The 16175-nt window shown below is 38.3% G+C and overlaps 1 protein-coding gene across 2 annotated transcripts in view; it reads left to right on the top strand.

Annotated features, from left to right (window-relative positions):
• Window positions 1–16175, top strand: part of ERBIN (erbb2 interacting protein) — a 90631-nt gene that overhangs the window by 1544 nt on the left and 72912 nt on the right. The window lies entirely within an intron of this gene.

The raw sequence follows: 16175 nt of genomic DNA, 5'->3' as shown, positions 1-16175 counted from the left end.
GCAGAGGAGAAATGTAGGAGAGCTGATTTTGTGTGTGTAAAGCTTCCCAGACAGAAGTTTCTTTGTTCCATAGTAGAAGGTATTGAAGTGAAACTGCCTGATTATGCATTCGTGATCTTAAAACATGTCATCTGTAGAAGCGACTTGCTGGACCGATAACTTTCTTTCTCTGCAAGCATTCCGTCTGCATAAAGGGCAAATATTCTTTTTCCCTTGTACCATTAAAGTTTGAAGACTTTTTCTTTTCTTAGAGGCCGATGTTTTTCTTTTAGAAGGCATTCCTTAGCTGTCGAGCAAGGACACGGTTCAGACAGGCCTGATGTCTTGTGAGACTTAACAAGTGTTTCTTCTTTCATAACCTGTGTAGTTCAAAAACGTTTGAGTAGTAGAGATATTTGTCATATTGTCATAAAACAGCTTCAGCACCTTTAGTCAATGGCTATCTCCTGAGGGAGTTTAAACTTTATTTGCAAACGTCTACTTGCATGTGTGGTTTATGGACAAATTTATTTCCCCCTAATAGTGGAATTCAATGGTTTCATTTGATTTATTTTTCTTAACAATGTAGTTTGGTCTTGGTGTATTGGGAAAAGGTATGGAAATAGTGAGGTTTCTGAAAAATTGTTAAGATTAAGCAATTCTCATTATAAGGAAAACAAAATGTGTTGTATCACCTGTTGAATTATATAATTTTGATGACTTCATAAGCAACTTCCCATTTGTTTTTGTACAAATCTGCTTTGAACATGTTTTCTAAATTGTGCATTAGTCAGATGACTGTAACTGAGGCATTCTTTTTGTACTGTGGATGGTTTAAATCAACGTCCATGCTATGTTTTGCTGGTCTGTCTTGATGGGAGTAAAGGCAAATTTCTCTTGGCGTCAATCTTCAAGATTAGGAAACTTTCAAACTATACACATGATCTTTAAAGACACCAGTAAAGGTTACTCTTGGCCATTTCAAAGGATTGGACAGAAAGATGGCAGTGAACTTCAACTTCCTTATATGGCTTATGTGTGGCAGAAAAGCCTAAACAGAGTAATCATTTTACAGTGAATTAGCACTTCCAAAGCAGTGTTACATTCCCCACAAAACATATTCTAAAGAGGGATAGAAGGTATCATTGCATGATACATATAACTATAAGATATTGTATATCTAACATGTAGCCATAGAGCATAAACTATTGTATTTTGAACTACTGTATTTATTGTTCTTGATATTGGTTGGACTTAAAATCCTGTACAGTGCAGTCCTGTAAATGTCTACACAGAAGTAGACTTACTCTTAGGTAAAGGTGTATAATATTTCAGCTTTAGATTAGTTTAGTCACCATATTGGATTAGGCCCTATTTAAATAGCACACTTCTGCTTAGGCTAGTGATGTGTCATAAATTACATTAATTTTAGTAATACAATTTGAAAAGATTTGTTGGAATTATTGCTCTTGGCAAGTCAAGCTTATATGATAGTAAATTATCTGACAGGCCTTTGAATTTTCACCTTTATCTGATTGGTTCAAAGCCTGTTTAGTGGTGTGTGTGTATTACATTTCATTAGTGATGTGGAAACTTCTCCTAATTCGACTTTTTTCAGTGAGCTATGTTTATATATGTTCTGTATATCTATACTGTATGAAAGTTTTCTTTTTTAGTGTTCTTACAATTATGTGCTAATTTTTATATTACCTAAAATTAATAAATAATAGCAAGAAAGATTTACCTCCTTTGGTAATTCAGATGAATGCCTGTCTGTACTCTTCAGTAAGTCATTGGGAGACAAAAGAAAAACAGTAAATTTATATAGTTCTGCATGCTAGCAAAGTGTAGCTGAATAGGCAATTAAAGCAGGTTAAGTCAAAGCAGTAATCAGATGGCAATATTTGCATGTAGTGAATCTTTAATAGGCGCAATGAAGTATTTAGTCATTAACAGAAGACTTATTTGAAAAAGTGAACAAACCGCTAATCAATTTATTAAAATACATTTTTGTATAGGTATCTGCTCTCAAATTTAAAATGTGTACTTTAGTTCAGTTTTAATCTAGCTAGTGGCTATTTTTCACAATTGCACCCTTTATTTTTTTTTATAAACTGTACACTACTTTATTGTCAGTGTCCAAGTGATTTACATAGAACATAATGTATAAAGTTATCAGTAAAAGTCAGAAGATAGAAACTTGCTGCCATATATATATATATATATATATATATATATATATATATGGAGAGAGAGAGGGGTGTGTGTACATTACACACACACACACACGTAAACCTTACATATCTAGGCAGGCTTGCCTAAACAGCTTTTTTTGAAGCAGGCATTGAAAACAACACAGTGAAGGTCAGTGGGCAGTGAGTTCCAGAACGTAGGTGCTGCCACGCTGAGAGATTAATTATTTACAAGTGTGGAATGGATATTGTGTAGCGCTTTCCAAAGTGCTCGTTCCAGAGTTTGCAGTGCTGCAGTATTGAGTGGGCATATAAGGGGTAACGTTGCCTTTAGTACACATAGAGTACACATTAATGTCTACCTAAGCTGATCCACGTGTGGAATCAGACTTCCATGCACACATTGAATCATGGAATTATAGAGTTGGAAGGGACCACAAGGGTCATCTAGCCCACCCCCCTGCAATGCAGGAATCTTTCACCCGACGTGGGACTTGAACCCACAAAGCTGAGATTAAGAGTTTTTTTGCTCTACCGACTAAGCTCTCTATGATGATCACCTGTTAGAATAGAAAATGTGAATGAATAGATTCTACATACAAAGTTTGAGGCTACATCTAGTTTCTGACTACAAGTTGCAGCCTTATCAGATCAACACTGACCTAGTGTAACCTCCTTAGAGCTGACAGTGTCAACTTTCCTGATTGACAAATGGGTGCTCACAACTGGATTTGTGCAAAACTGGATTGGGGTCTGTGTATGCTAAGGTTAGGGACCTTCTGTGGCCTATGAGCATAATGAAGTTATTCCGTTGAAGTCTTGGCTTCATAACTTTCGGGTTTCATCTGCATGTGAGATATTGAAGCAAACTGACCTGTTAGCATTTGTTACACAGTTAAGAAAGCATTTGCTTAAATTTTTGGACCCACAAAGAATATATTTATGGTTACTGACATACCTACAATATGTGTTCCCCAGCCAATTTAAATATAAATATATTGAGTATCCTGCTATGTATGTTGTAATTATGTATGGAATGGTGACCTCTGCAAACAACAGGGCATACTCAATACTCTGGGGTTGTTGAATAGCCTACTAAAAGAGAAAATCCCTGTCCCTGAATTTCCCAAATGCCAAAACCTTTTCAGGATGGCTTTTAGATAATAGTGATGGTATGCTGCTGCTAAAAAAAAATACTGGTCTTTGTGGTTTCTTTCTTTCTTTCTTTTGGTTGGTTTCTAAGGGTATTTCTTTTGAACTTTGTGAGCTACCCTGTACACAGGAGATGTAGAGCTAGATAAAAACAACAACCCAAAAAACTAATTTCTACCTTTATTAAAAGCTACTTCTATTCATTTACTGAATATTTAAACTTGATCCTCAGGGCAATTTACAGTATTAAGAGCAAAAGCAAGTCTCTACTTATCTTTAGTTACCAAATTCAGGAATGTACAAAGCTTGGCCATTGACTTAGGTCTTAGGCATTAAGTTTGAGAAGATGATTGTGAGCTGCTAAAGTAAGGCCACTTCTTCTGTTCATTTTGGGTAGAAGGGATAGTATTAATAACCTGCCCTCAGTCCATTGTTAACATGGGAGGAAGACATTATGTAGAATCCAGCCCATTCAATTTTTTCTTAGTTAAAAATAGCACCCCAGCTTGTGCCTGAAGGGCCCATGAAACCATTGCTCACTCTGGTGTAACATTTTCCTGGTAATTCACGCCTGTTGAGACAAGCCCTTCTGTTCTGCTTCAGCTGCATCCTTTGAAGGAAAGGTGTATATAGGTTGTGTTATAATAGCAAAGTTCTAAGGTTACAAAAGTATGATTATTGACAAAGCAAAATTTGGGGGGGGGGATATTATACCCTTACCATGTAGAAATTGGTGGAAAGTATTCCCAGCCAGTGCTGGGATCTGAAGAATAATATGCATTGATAACCCAGAATTACGTCTGGTTCACTTGCATGTTGAGCTAGGTTTAGTAAATTGACTGGACCTGCCATCCAAGTACTTTGTTTTGTCTAGGTGCAGCTTGTCATGTATTCTTCATGTATTTGCTGCACAAAATACCGCTGTAACATAATGATCAAGTAAAGTGTGGCTATTCTCTATATATTACAATCTTTAGCTGAATAAAATTCTACAAGTACAGCCTTGTAAATTTGTGCCATTAAATGTCTCTTAAGTAGTGCACTCCCAAGTTTAGTCTATTCTTTTATGGACTCTTTCTTAATTTGCCTTGGAATTAGCCTACGACCCAGGACCAAAATTCTTACCAGATTTGATTAATAATGTTGCATATGATTTTTTGCAAGGTCTATACCCCAAGAGATGGTAGGTCCACAGCAATTGGATAGCAATTGTATAATCATAATTTATGTGGATCTTGGCCAAATGCAACCCTGCCATGTTAAGCCAGCACCATCAGTTATGAAATACAAGACCTAGAGTGCTTTGTGTGGTCAGCCACATCTCCACCTAGAGTGTCCCATGCTAATAATGCCCAATGTGTTTAGATATTAACTGTGTACATCTCTCACCTGGCTTCGGGTCACCTAAGTTATAAATATATACCCTTACCTCCAGGAAAGTGGCCTCCACAGAATGCCATGGCATTGCACCTGACCCAACAGCTTTAGTTGCAGCACACTGTCAAGTGTACTGTTCTCATGCAGATATTACTGAAGAAGAATTGGATGATTTTTGTCCTACTAAATTTGAAGATGAACCTGTAAGATCAGATATGTTAAGGAGGAAGTAACTATATGTATCTTTTCTCAACTGAAATGTGGTTTATTGTGAAATTGCCAAAAATGTTCATATGTGTTCACATGGGATGTTGATTGCACAAGTATATCAACATGTACATGGGGCATTCCACTACTGTCTGAATTAATGCTTGACCTGCAGGACAATGTCCAAGAATGTTTCCACTTCATGAAGAAATCCAGCTGTAGGAAATGCTCATGATTATTATTTACACAAAGAATAAAACATGCCTTTAACCAGGGCTGGAGAACCTGGAGGATTACTAGATATTTCTGGATCTTTCTTTAGCCCAGCTAGCATGGTCAGTGGTCTGGAATGATGAGAGTTGTAGCCAACAAATGGTGGGCCACAGGTTCCCTGCTTCTGCTTTTGAAACTCTTGTTGAATTTAAGTTGTCATCCCCCGCTGAAGTCAAACATGCATATCTCTTTGTCCTTTGACAATTACCTCCAGAGCCCTGAAAAAATATTAACAGGCATGTAACATACAGAAATCTTGACAAAATAAAATGAATGGGGTGATAGTTAAAATTGTGATAGATTGCAGCATGTGGCTGTTCTCTAACTTTTGAGATATAGTCTTTTCTAGAAATATTTACCATTTTCATTACAAATGGTAAGAATTCACCCTTTTTGGTGTGTGGTGCTCAAGGACTTTCACCAGCTTATATGAGATGCAGGATTTGCATGAAGAGTTTAGCATCAAATGCAGATGATTTTGACTTTGCTTAAAACAAAGATGAATAATGGTATGTGCATAAACGTTTGCTGTTTACCTGTATAGTAATAAATGTTGCAAATGGAAGTGAGGGTAACGTAAAGCAATTATTATTTGTTATACTGGACAGTGATGCATAATGTTCCTTAAGAGGTCTGATTATAATTGTATGCAAACCAAGTGCTGAATTGCAGGTTATTCAAACAAATAAAATCAATGGGTAACTAGGTCTTTAAAGATGTAGGGACCCTGAGTTGTGTGGCCATACACTATGTACTGCCATAGTGTTGGAATGGCAAATTATTTCTTCTGCTGTAGAAAGAGTGCAGTGACAAGACTCTAATTCCAGATTATGCAGAGGGAGAGGAAGGGCAACATAATGGAGCATAAGTGACCTGTTTCTGTTGTGGTAAGTTTTTAATGGAATGAAGTGAATATTGGCTTTAATTTTATATGTTTTGTTAGCTGTCATGCTTAGAGAGATCTAAGAAGGAAGTCAACATAAAATATTCTCTTGTGGATGATAGTTTCAAAAGTTGACTTGTAAGTCCATTTAATAATTTTAAGTGCCTGAACAGGTGATGTATATTTGATATTGGATGTCAGGGTAAATGGAGCTGGTAAGATGGAATTTCTCAACCTTCAGTGGCCTCCATATTAATCAAGATTATATTACATACAAATTAGCTGTAGTGCTCTGGTTTTACTATAGGCTCTTAGTGTGGTTAAACAAGTGCTGTTCCTTACTCATGCTGTAGAAAGTTGGAAGAGGTAATGATCACATATTAAAAACATTTCACTGAAGTAGACTGAAAATATATTCTGAATTTCTCAAAGGCAAATCAAAGGATAGTTTAAGAAACATTCACAGTGTATGGTTTTTTAGATTTAATATTTCATGCTGCTGAAAAATCCATTTTTGTGACAGCACTGACCAGGATACTTGGGACAGAGGCTATAGTGTTGCCAGCTAAGGAGATGGACCAGGTTCTTGGTTATGAGCCTAATGTTTGTGATTAAGAGACCACTGTACCCAAGCCTGGCAGGCAGGAGCCCACTGAACCAAATTCCACAACATCAGAGCCTGTAAAAGCAGAGCCAGGAGCCTCATTGGTCCATGGGGCTTGGAGAATCCATACCTAATGCCATAAGCAGCACACCAGGCAAGTGGGCCATGCAGTGCATGATAATTGCCTATCTTTGAGTAGGAGGGTTGGCCTTTTAGGAGACACTTCAATTTTCCAAAAGCATATAGGAGAAGCTGACCTGAAGGCAGAGGTCAAAAAGGTATCTGCCCATTTCTAACACTTTTTGGAGCAAGTTGTTCATTAGAAGCCATCCTTGGTGCTGTGACAGTTAACCTGCCTTACTACGCTGCTCCATGGGTTCCTCTTTGACCAAGGCAGTTTAGCATATTTTTGTCAAATGATTTGTGTAACTAATTGATAGGTAAGATTTAACATTATGCATTTCTGCTGTTATAATAGGCATTCAAAATTGTGGGCTAGAGCCAATGTTAGTCATACTTTGAAAAGAGCCATTGAAGTTCATGTGTTTGACAAACTTAAGGTACAGTTAATGAAACACTGTATCTTTTCCTTTCAGGTAGTATAATTTTTGTTCTTTTAGCATTTCATTTCCTCCACTCATTCTCCCTCTACCCCTTCCCTCCAAAAAATCTGTATGTATATTCTTGCCAGTTTAGGATAATGCTTCATACATCTCATCAAATGAACTGTGCTCACAAAAGCTTATGCCATTATAAAATCATTAAAAGTTGAAGGTGCCAGACGCTTGTAACAAGAATGCAAACTTAACATGGCACTCTTTCTGGCGATCCATTACTTATATTTTTCTATAGTTATAAAAATAATTTGTCACTGCTGTATATGACTAGTTCTCCAAGGCTTGGAAATATGTTTCCATCCCTGAATTTGTGTCTACCTCTATCCCCAAATGGAGAATAGCTAGTGTTTCATATAACAGAATCCTCATGCAACTATAGAAAAATTCAGAAAGAATTTTCCTTTTACACACTGTTAATTAAAATTGTCCCTTAGGAGTAAGTGTCAGATTAAGAAGCAAGTGTCCACTAAAGGCCATGCTAGATAACCTGATCTCCATAAAGAAACAAGCACCTGTATGTTGAGCAACTACTTTTCTTATATACATACAGCTTGCCTTAACCTTTTGTGAGGGCAATGCAAAACTGTAGCCAAATAATCTGTACTGCATACGCAAAGTGATTTGCGGAGCCAATGGTTTTCCCTTGTCCCCTTGTTGTCAACAATTTTTTAAACGAGATATGTGAAAAGAATTTATAGTCTACTAATATTGGCTCTGCCCACTGTTATGTTCATATAGGAGCTGAGGGCCAAGCATGATAAAACAATGGCCAACTTGTGTCTCAGGATAAGATCAATCTGAATCCATACAAAGGGATGGAGTGAAATTTTAAAGTACAGCATAAGCTAGCTGGCAGGCTGGCTAAATCTTGCCCTCATCCGTACTCCCCCCCCTTACAATACTTTTCTACTTGAACATAGTAGATAGCACTTCTATTGAATAATGTTGTGGACACGCAGGGGATCTCTTACCTTGTGGTGTAGATAATTCACATTCAGCAGTAATTTTTATACTGACAACCACAGATGAGCTTTCAGTTCTCTATTCTCAATAGTCAGGTATTCCATATAGCTTCCTGATCAACTTCCCTTGGCCATGATGGGTTGCCTCCCTTCTGACTAGCCTAGAGTAATTCTTAAATCAGCACCAACCTGTTAAGATCAGGCATAGGCTGCAGGATTCTTATAGCTACAGTACTTTCCTTGCCACATAATGCAGCTTGCTACAGTAACCATCTGAATTCTGTGCTGTTTCATCACCTATGTTGCATGTTTCTAGGAGCATTGGTTATAACAAACCCTTTAAATGCTATGAAAGTCAACACATGTGACTTAACATTTGGCTTAACATTATGTCTCACCCTGAGCTCATGGTTTGTTTGCCCAAAACGAAAATCACAAACTATAACCTTTGTTACAGCTCATGAATTGTTTGGAGAAAAGCAAAGTATAAGCCCAGGCCTGGAGATAACACTAAGTTCTTGGCATAGTTCTTGGCAGTGTGGAGGCAGTAGGAGCCAAAGAGGAGGTGAAGCAGGTGCAGTTTTCGCTCTTTGCACCACTACACTGTGCATTTGCCTTTTAATCGTAGTTCAGCATAACTGTATGGTTTAAAGTGGCATGCGAACTAAGCCATGTAGTTGCTTAGAGGGATGTTTTCCCTTTTTTAAAAAACAACAACAAAACCTACACACAACAGAACTTCCAAATAAGATGTTTAGGTATTATAATTGAAATAAGTTGGTGGTGCAGATTTGCAATAGTCGTTAGGATTGCTTATTAATTTTTAAAATCTTTTTCAAGACTTTATTTTAAAAGAATGTTTAACTTTAGTATCTGTTTGTGAGGGATTTTGCTGGGACCATACAGTCCATGGTGGAATTCATATAGTTTTGAGTACCTGACTCCATTCTTGTAGGCAGGTATATACCTCAGTTTAAGAACAGAGCCTGAAATTGTACTGCTAACTTATCTGAGGGTTTGCTGTAGAATTAAGCTTCATATAGTCTTAAAGAGGAAGGGATTTATGGATGTGTGAAAGAGACGTTACAGGAGGTGGGAGGAGAGGGAGTTATCGCAAATAAGAAGTGGCAGGAGAAGACATGGTATGTGCTCAGCAAATGCTTCAGTTCTTGAGCTGTCAAAGCAAGAAATATCAGCCAATTTGACTAATATCCTCAGGTAGGGTATAATAAAACTTAATTAGCATAGAGGAACAAGCCCATGGCAGGGTTTGTGCATTAGACATGCCAGTTTTAATATTAAGTGAGGCATGTTTGCCAGCCTGTATGTGGAAGCAAGGATTACATAAATACTATGGCAAGTTAAAAACATCATGTTCTCTGAAAGCTGCAAGTGTAATAGTTTCTGTTGATGATTTTCACCTTATCTTCAATGCTGACGTACACATTTAAATAGCCAGCTAGTGAACAGAAATGCATAGTAACATATCCATCACACTAAATTAGTTTGATCTTTTTCCCCTGTGAATTCAGTCCATGTGAAACAAAGGGGAGTAACTCATTTGGAATAAGAAAATGTCTTGGCAGCTTAAAAGTTGGGTAGAACAAAGGTGAAATGAAGCCTCCCTAAAATTCTTTAAAATTGTGATTCATTCTTATAAGGGCAAGTTGCTGTGAAGCATGTTGCATTGCTGACTAAAGTGCACTTCCAGTCACGTGACGCTAACTGTCCTAGGTGTAGAAAACTAGCCAGAATTAAAAATGGAATGGTTTACTGTCACTACTTTACCTTGCCTAACAAAAACAAAAACAAAACAGATGTTTTTAATTTTTGTGGACAGGAGATATGCTTAGCTCAGAAGAGACCTTTTGAGTTTTCTCCCTATTTGGGGTTACAGATTTAGAGAACATTCCAAATGAGAGAGTTGTGTTGGTCTGTTGCAACCAAGACAGAGGGCCTTTAGGTAGCTTTAAAGATAGCATATCTACTGTGATATAAGCTTTTCTGGAGTAGGGCCTACTTCATCAGATACATGAATGGTTGTTCTCATTTGGCAGAGGTTAAATATGTGTATCTAGGGATGCGGGTGGTGCTGTGGTCTAAACCACAGAGCCTAGGGCTTGCCGATCAGAAGGTTGGCGGTTCGAATCCCCGCAATGGGGTGAGCTCTCGTTGTTTGGTCCCAGCTCCTGCCCACCTAGCAGTTTGAAAGCACATCAAGTGCAAGTAGATAAATAGGTACCACTCCTGTGGGAAGGTAAATGGCATTTCCATGCGCTGCTCTGGTTCACCAGAAGCGGCTTAGTCCTGCTGGCCACATGACCCGGAAGCTGTCTGCAGACAAACGCTGGCTCCCTTGGCCAGTAAAGCGAGATGAGCGTTGCAACCCCAGAGTTGTCCACAACTGGACCTAATGGTCAGGGGTACCTTTACTTTTACCTTTAAATATGTGTATATGCAGACACACAGAGACATATTGTAAACAGTGGGACCCAAAAGGCTAAAGGCTAAAGTCTGAATGACCACATTTGGATTTTACACTAAATCATTTGAGATGAATAAGCTGAAGTGAGCCTTGGGCTTGCACACTCCTCCTCTAATCTTCTGGCATGGCTACAAGGAAGAGTTCACAACTTTTGCTTCCATATTTGCTTAAATGCTGAAACAACAAGCCATTTTTTTTAAAAAAAAAACATTTTTGCTTAAATGGCAACTAAAAATGGAAGCAAAGCCTTCCAAACTTGAGCAGATGAGCCTGAAGCTCAGTTAGGCTTGTTTATGTAATGTCTCAACAGGTCCAGTATTTGGGGGAGAAGGGTAAAACCTTCAAATGAACTTCTTTTTTACATGGGGAAGCATTCAGTAATCAGGTTCCCCAAAAGTACTCTGAAGTGAAACAATCAACAAAAGTCCCTAGCATATGACTCTGCAGAATATATAACATAGCTGCTAGTAGTTGAACTGTAAGATACGGTAAATTAGAAGGCTGCAGTTAAATTCCCCTTTAGTCAAGGAAACTCTCTTCCATATCCAGTGAACTGAGGATAAGCCACAGTGATGTACTTATTGTCAAATCTAGGCTTGCCATATTTCAAACAGTGAAAATCTGGACAGAAAGTTTTTGAGCAGTATTTCAGAAATGTCCAGGAAAATCTGGACGTATAGCAACCCTTTTTGTTGCTCCTTTGCTTCTACAGTGGTACCTCGGGTTACACACGCTTCAGGTTACACACGCTTCAGGTTACAGACTCCGCTAACCCAGAAATAGTGCTTCAGGTTAAGAACTTTGCTTCAGGATGAGAACAGAAATCGTGCTCCGGCGGCGCAGCAGCAGCAGGAGGCCCCATTAGCTAAAGTGGTGCTTCAGGTTAAGAACAGTTTCAGGTTAAGAACGGACCTCCAGAACGAATTAAGTACTTAACCCGAGGTACCACTGTAATATTAATCTATAGCATGAAAGTGCCTGATAATGGCTCTATTATAGTCCTAGTATTATACCAGGTCCTTCTAGTAGAGATCTGTGGCCTATTCTTAAGTAAGGCCCAAACTTGACCTAACAGGAAATATGAAAGGATGCTTGTAAACTGAGACTCAAGGTTTGCATCTGTCTCTCAATGTGATGCAAATAGTTTTTAGTGTCATAAGTGCTATGTTTAATATCAAGCTTAAAAGTGGGTACTAATTTATATGGGGCAAAATCTGGAAATTCCAAACTATATAGGCCAGCTGGAATTCATTAGCATTAATTACTTGCAGGATCATGCTTGCCTTATAGCTGCGGTACTCTTTCTGTAAGACTGAATGTAATGCTTTAAGGATATCTGTGTGTTTCAATTGTTGTTATTTCCATTTTATGCAGCAACAAACTAGAGCTTATTCTGCGACCAGGGACTGTAAGCAAACTGGACAAATGTATGGTAAATAACTTTCCCGAAACTTGCTAGTTTAATTCAGAACCTTTTTAGATTTGCACTTAAACATATTAGGTGTATGCTGATAAAACAGTGGGTTGGTTTGAACATAATACTAGTTTAGCATTTGAAGAATGAGCCCTGCAGCTGTGAGGAGGAGCTGAGAAAATTTCACTTCCATTTTAGAATAACTGCAGTTTGTCATATAGACTGAAATGTAGACATACTGATTACTTTGTGACGATTAGTGGAATCAAGTTATGGTAACTCCAATCCACAGTTTATGAAGCTGGGTTGTTTTCAAAGAAGAGTGGGAGGCATCCAGAGTCTGCAGTCACATTCTAAAGAAAGTTTTAAACATGTTTTCTCAAGGAAGTACACTCTTTGTCCACCCACAATAATATTAACGTATCTAGACTGTTGCAGCCAATGCTAAATATGGCTGCAGTGTGTGGAGATGTGTATTATTACTCACTGCTTTTTATATTGAAACGTTTCTTCTATTCTGTTTAGTGAAATTATTTCATCTGTCAGTTTTGCATGCTGCATCAGAGGGGCTGTATTAAACTTAAGTTTTTCTCAGATCCATTGAAATTAATGTACCCAAATTAGTCTTCTCCATTATTTTTAGAGGGCCTACTATGACTACATTGACTACAACCCAAAGTGATTTGCAGAGCACAATGTCATTTGTAAAGCCATGAAATGGAAGGAATCCTTGGTTGATCTTATTCTCATAAGGCTTGTAAAGAAGTTAAATGCTGTCTACAATCTGTATGTTTTTAAAAAGCAATAAAGTGGAGTGGTTAAATACATCTTTTCTCTTAGTAAATCAAAATTACACTAGACTTCTCACCTATGGGTTTCTCACCTGTGGACTATCTCTTCATAACATTTATTTTATCTAGGACTGTGCATTGAATCAGTGCAGTGTATGGTGTTGTGTCTTTCAGATGTAAGAGGCTTGAGTGGCATGACTGCCTTTTTTCTTGGTAGACAGATCCTGTAGGTGAGGAAAGGAGAGATGTGTGCTCAGTTGTTCTTTTTGTATTGTTTGTGGCATTTTGTGTATGGTATTTCTGCTGTTGCTGACTTGGTTGTTGATAATTATTTAATGATTTCTTGTAATCAATGGGAGTGGTTTTTGTTGTTGTCATTTTGCTGATATCTTGTAATGCTATATGTAAAATGATTCTAGGGATACAGTGTGCTGTGTACAGTAACGTAGAAAGGTGGTGTACACATTTGAAATTAAAAAAAAAAATGCTGTGTGAATACTTGTAAAATCAGTTGCAAAGACTTAGGTCATTAATTGGTAACCTCTCTCCCAACCCCTGATTTCAGAAGTTAAGAAATTCAGATCCCACTTTTATTTTCAACATGGGTCATTAAAATAGAGGTCTAGCTGCTTGTTTCAAAATAATTTGGATAGAAGGTTCTCTTTTGCTCTTAACATTTCTTGCAAATTAGCACTTTTCCTTCCATATTAAAATATAAGGCCCTTGGATGCCTGTTCACTAAACTTTTTACCACATAAATTTACAAATTCACATCAAGAATGAGCAGGAAACAATTGCAAGAGCCTTGAAACTCTTTCTGTGTGTGTGTCATGTACAGAACTCAAGGAAGCTTATCAGCACAGCATCAGTGCAAGGTGATAGGAAAAAGAGTGAGCTAGAGCCGCTGCTTGGTTTCCTCTTCAAGGCCCCTGACTGATTGGGTGGAGCACCTGGCTAAGACAACAAGCAGTGCAAAAGAAAAGAAGAAAAAGTCACAAGTGGCTCCAAAACTGCAGGGTCAGAGCAGAAATGGAGGCAAAGAATTGGCTTGGAGTCTGTCCCCAATTGATCATGGCTCTATTTTTATTTGATACCTGACACTTTAATCTGTCAGTTTGATGAATCAATAAATGTTGCAGTCCTAAAAGTATATACATATTAAGGAAGCACTTGCCAGTATCACTCGTAGGTGATCTCCAAGTGATTCATGCAGGACAAAGTGGGATTGGAGCAAACTTGTATTGGACTGAGACTTGGTTTCTTCTCATAGTGCAAGAACTGGAGCCAATGCTGTCCCTTACTTTTGCAGTAGTGGTCTTGGACCTTGTGAGTTCCTATGGTTCAAAAATAAGTTTTGATGCTGCCCTTGATTGCTGCAGGATTGGGACTGGTCCTTATTCTGCAAAAAATTGGCTTGCTGTTGCTTTCCTGGTGGCCTAGGATGTCCATTGAGGGTGGAGTGGAGGGTGTTAGGCATTCAGGCGCATTGCTTTCTTCATGGAGTCCCTATCAGCAAAGGCTAAGCTGGACCACAACTCATAGGAAGGACAGCATAACCCTAAAATAAAAAACACAACTAAGTTTATAACATAGGATGCCAATTCTATTCTACCCCCTTGTCTCTTTCCAGTGTCTATTGTCACATAGTTCATTATTGCAAAACATGTAATAACTTGTGTTTTATTAAATAGTTCATAGAAACTTTATGGTATTGGTTGTAAGAATATATAAAGGTTCTGTAAGCACAAGACACTGTTCACTAGGAACTTTTCAAATGAGAATTCCACTGGAATGAATTGGATTTGTACAAAAAGAAAGCAGTACTTTTGCTGACTTCTGCTCCTTTCTGAAACAAAAACACTCCCAATAGATTGTGCCTGAACAATGCCTAGAATTTGCCTGGAACACCTAGAACAACACCTGTCTAGCCTACCTCAAAGAGTTAGTGTGAGGAACAAAACATGTTAAGTAAAACTTAGTTTGAAAGGTGATAGGGTGAGGAGACAGAGGGTGAAAGTGAGTAGACCCTTTTGACACTTGCCACTCATCAGCATTGATGGCCTGAAATTCTTTCACAGTCAACAGATTAAATAAATTTAGTCTTGGTGTAATGTTTCCCTTCAAAGAAAATTAAATAGCATTCACAACAGTCCAGAGAAACAGGATCCATTACTTCTTATTTCAGAACCAGTTATTTCATATTTGAGCTACTGGTGGTGGTATTGAGGTGGGAAGAGGATAAATACATCATTTAAAGAATAATGAAGTAGAATAATTGCACTTTTAAAAGATAACCCTCATATATAAACATTTCAGAGTTAGAAGATATACATAAAATAAGTTCAGCTCCAATACAGATACCAACTGGGATAAACATCTTCATTTAAAAGGCTTGTTGAAAAGAATACTTCTTTAGCACATGCTGAAAATACCTTAGAGAAGGTGTCTGTCTGGTATATCATAGGAGGGAGTCCCAAGTGTGGGTGCACCACACCTAAGGTCTGATTCTGGCATCTTGCAGAGTGGACCTTATGTAGGATGTTATCTGCATGATTTCCTTTCCTGCAGAATCCAATGATTGGCTGGGTTTGTAGGGGTGAGATGATCTTTTTGATATTCTGGTCCCAATCTGTATAAGGATTTGTACAGCCAAAACAGCACCTTGAACTGACCCCTGTAGATAATTGCAACCAGTGCAGTTCTTTCTGTAGCAGCTTAACATGAGAGTATTCCACCCCAGTGAGCAGTTGAACTGCCACATTTTTTTTTACTAGCAACAGCTTCTGGGTTAGCTTTATGCAAAGCCCCCATAGAGTGCATTGCAGGTTGCCAACACATGAATGACAATAGTCAGGCTATCCCAATCCAGAAACTGTCATAGCCATCTTGCTGATTAAAGCTGTTAAGATGCTCTCCTAGCCACCAAGACCTGTTAAGCCTCTAGTGGCAGTGATGGATCCAGGAGCACCCCCAGACTACAAACCTGCTCCTCTGGGTGAATACGTCTCCATCCAAAGCAAACAATCAACCAGTTATCCATACTTGAAGCCATCCACTACAGTGTCTCCATTTTGCCAATACTCAGAGTCACTTTATTGGCCCTCAGCCAGCACCCACTGAGTCCAGGCATTAGTCCAGTGCTTGCACGACTTCTCCTGATTTAGATGTTACAGAGAAGTAGAGCTGGATAGTATCAGCTCACTGGTGACACCTCACCCTAAATCTAATGACCACTCCCA

Source organism: Podarcis liolepis (assembly GCF_965112155.1).
Source record: "Podarcis liolepis genome assembly, chromosome: 11".
Taxonomy (NCBI): Eukaryota; Metazoa; Chordata; class Lepidosauria; order Squamata; family Lacertidae; genus Podarcis; species Podarcis liolepis.
The sequence above is the reverse complement of the archived record's forward strand: the minus strand, read 5'-3'. Positions and strand labels throughout refer to the sequence as shown.